Source organism: Taudactylus pleione, unplaced genomic scaffold, assembly GCF_031769625.1.
Source record: "Taudactylus pleione unplaced genomic scaffold, aTauple2 ptg000407l, whole genome shotgun sequence".
NCBI classification, from domain to species: Eukaryota; Metazoa; Chordata; class Amphibia; order Anura; family Myobatrachidae; genus Taudactylus; species Taudactylus pleione.
In genome coordinates this window covers 4,264,166-4,268,084 of record NW_028284809.1, presented here as the reverse complement: position 1 = coordinate 4,268,084, position 3,919 = coordinate 4,264,166, and positions in this window count along the sequence as shown.

Genomic DNA, 3,919 nt, shown 5'->3' with positions numbered 1-3,919 from the left:
TTCCAGGTCAGAGGGTTTAGGAGGTATAACTAACAATGAGCTACACTAATGGGAAACACTTAGGAATAAATGGGGGGAGGGGCTGGGCTGGGCTGAGGTGAGTCCAGTCACAGACCTCACAGTGCTGCATAGGGGAAATGTAGGAGGATTTAGGGCTCTCACACCCATATCTGTAGAATGTATGGAAAGATATCGCTGCTGTGTCTGATATAACATAATGCAGGCTTAGGGCCTGATTCACTGGGGGCCGCAGCAGCGATGTTGGATGGAAGCGGCCGATGTTTTCAGTCTGCGCGTGAGTCTGATAGTGACCGCACAAAGATCCAGGCAATTTTGGTGATCGCTTCTGGGAAATAACAGGGAGGTGGCTAGCCAGTTGCAGTCTAGCAGTGGTCAAAAGACGTGGTTGCACCGACCCCGGCAGCCATGTTCAGATGGAGAAATTACACCTGTCATAGTGAAAGATGCAATCTCTAAATGTGCGACCTATGGTCTTAATACGCACAGCGGTGGATTAGCGCTGCAGCCGTTCGGTGTCTGTGTAGGAAGCTGCAATCGTGCGCACCTGGTAACCCCGCCCCCCTGCTTTACAATGGCGGTAATCTCGCCATTGTATAGCGGGAGGTGGGGCTGCAATGGCATAGATCGGGCTGTCACACCCCCGCACCACCAATAATCGATGCCGCAATGCCGCATGCTGCTCCGACCTGGCTGCCCCCTCTCCTAGAACAATTCCGACCTTCCAAAACCATCCTGAAAACAGCACGTGTGGCGCGTACACACTACACAATACTCGTTTTATTCCAAACCATCCTCTCAACTCCAAACCGTCTGTTTAATACAATATTCCAGGGGAACCATCCGCCGGCTAAATCTGCAATGTGTAGCCCATAGGCTGCAGCCGGTTACCTCCATCTTTGGATGGCGGTAGCTATGGGAGCCGATATGTTGGTAAATATGGCAGCATCACATCCCCCATAGAAACCTATGGCGGACGCGGCTGCCAGCGGGAATGAAGGGATCGCAGCAGGAATTGGAGATAGCTGCCGCAGTCCCTTTGTCATACATTCGGGAGATGCTAAATATTTGCGGTTACCCCCAGAAAAACTGGTGTTTTCAGGGGATAAGCCATAAATATTTATTGATAACGGGCCGTATAGCCTTGTACAGGCCGAGTATTGTATAGTGTGTGCCCAGCTTAAGAATAGAGCTACATATAGGTTCATCAAATAATGATTAGTGTTAGCTGCCTGCTAGGGTCTAAGGAGGGAACAGGGGGCTGCGATTGTGTGAGAACTCAGACTGTTATCATTTCATAGTCACTTGATACATATCTGCAACAATATCCGTCCCACAAGTAGATGGGCTGGGTTGGGAGTAACTTTCAGCCATGAGTTGCTTTCTCACAAGGCGGCATAATAATGCGTACATATGTTTGCAGCGGTTATATGGGAAAAAGCGCAATGAAACTGACATGCACTTAAGCAACGCTTTAGTGATTTGTTTTAGGATGACGTTAACCCTGCGCATTTCACATGTTCCTCATTAGGGTGTGAGAAATAGGTTTTGCCGCGTTTTACAATTTTATTATCTAGATTTATGCTGGTACAGTAAGTCTTTGCTGTGTGTAGGGATCGTTCTATCGGTTGCCTCTGTCCCTTCCTTATACATGAGAATATATCTCCGCAATATATATAATCTGCTGACTTCTGCAGTAAGATTGTGCAGGGTCCATGGGTTATGGGTTAAACACTAAAGTCTTCAGGTGACTTGAAGTTGGCTGTTTGCGAATGCACTGCTGATGCTGACAGGTGCTCTCGCGTACGTATTAAGGGTTTGTTTATGTGTTTTATCAGTATTATTATGTAGAAATTATAATTTTGAAGTCACAGGTTTAGGTTTATGAGATGACTGACATGATCATTTTAAGTAAATATTAATATTTTCTGCAAACAGCCAGATACACATATACAGATACAACAAGTGCTAAATATAACACGAGGACAGACTGGTGAATGGGATTTTCACTTCTATCCAGGGATCCTTAATGAACACCCCTGCAATGATCTTTAATGTCCACTAGGGGGTCTACTTGTCCACCAACTGCATTTCATGGCGAATGCCCCCTTCACAATCTTTGGACATTGTCCTACCCATAGTATAAGCATTCCTCACGTATGGGGGAGATGTTTGAGACCATCTAGAGAGGATAAGTGGAGGTGTTGACCATAGCAACCAATCAGCTTCTAGCTATAATTTATCTAGTACATGCTATAAAATGACAGAATCTGATTGGTTAATATGGACACACCTCCACTTGTCCTCTTAAGAAGGTTTGATAATTCTGTCCCATTGTTCTTTGGGTCAGAAAAGATGCAGGTTGGTCACAGTACAACTTCCAACCACTGTATTCATTTACAGTAGGCATCATGGGAACAAGGGCAGGGGCGTAACAATAGCCCCGCAGACCCCGGGGAGTGGTGGCTTGGGGGCAGTGTTTATGCAGATTCCATGCGGTCTAGCAGATAAAAAAATGTCCCTCCAAAAATGGAGGTCACCTAGGAGGAGACATATGCTAAAGGTCCAAGTTGACCTGTCATGGAAATACAGCGCCTAGTGTTACCCGGAATTGCTGGGAACGCTGGCGCCGCCAGGAAAGATGCAGAAAGCTGCATCTTCTGCCATGAAATCCCTGACAATGAGCAGGTAATTTAAATGTAATTAGAAGCCTTAGTGTGGGGCATAAAATGGTGTCAGGGGCATAACTGTATGTGACATAATGTGTAATGGGCATTACAGTGTGTGGCCCGCAGGCTGATGCCCCTCTCCCCACAAAACCAGACACTCCTGCACAACTTAGATGCGGTACTTAGAGAGTTTGCACATTTATGGGTCATAAATCCCCTTTTCTGTGTCACATTTCTCCCCATCCTAAAATAGAATTACTGCAGAAATGTGAGAGGTTTTATAGAATATTCAAAAATGAAAGATGAGGCCGCTGAGATTATGTTATATCTCTGTTCTCGGTTTGCATCAATGTGTATCCTGGTGAGTCTGCTGCCAGCTGCAGAACTGGTTGTAGGAGTCTTGCAATAGTAATTTGTTCAGTTTAAGTTACCATGAAATATCCAGCATCGGGGCCACATCCTCCACCGTGAACCTGAAATGGATTCAGTATGATTGACTGCATGGCCGGCGGTTCAAATCCCGACAGCGGCATCCCGGCGTCAGTGAAAATCCTGATCGTCCCAAGGTAAGTATTTCCTACCCTATTCTACCCCCTAACCCTCCCTTAGGGGTGCCTAACCCTAACCTCCCCCCCAAGTGTCTAACCCTAATCCCCCCTCTATGTGCCTAAACCTAACCCCACCTTCCTTGCCGCCTAAACCTAAGTCCCCCGGGGGGGTGCCTAACCCTAACCTCCCCCCGGGGGTGCCTAACCCTAAACCTCCCTTCCCCTAGCCTATCCCTAAACTCCCGGGTGGGTGCCTAACCCTAAGTCCCCCCCGGGAACCCTAAACCTAACCGGACAGCCCCCCCGCGGCTGTCCGTGCCCGGCGCCCGGCTTACCTTTGATCGGTAAGCCGGGTGTCGGGCTCCCGGCGTAGGTAAAATGACAAGCGTCGGGATTTTGATGCCTGTCAGTTAACCCCTTGCCGGGATTAGTCAGGAAGCCGACGGTCGGGATTCCGTCCTTCGGCTTCCCGACTGCATCCCCCTGAAATATTGGCTGAGTAAAGTCATGGACAAGGAGTATAGGTGGCAAAGGAAGCATGGTAAAAAGATGTAATTTTTAATTTTAGTTGCAAAATCGGTTATTACAAAAAAATCATTTGGTATTTAGAGTATAAATGTGGAAAGTCATATAACACAACACTTTATGTAGCTTCTCCATCGTCTACAGAAGGGTGTCCACCAG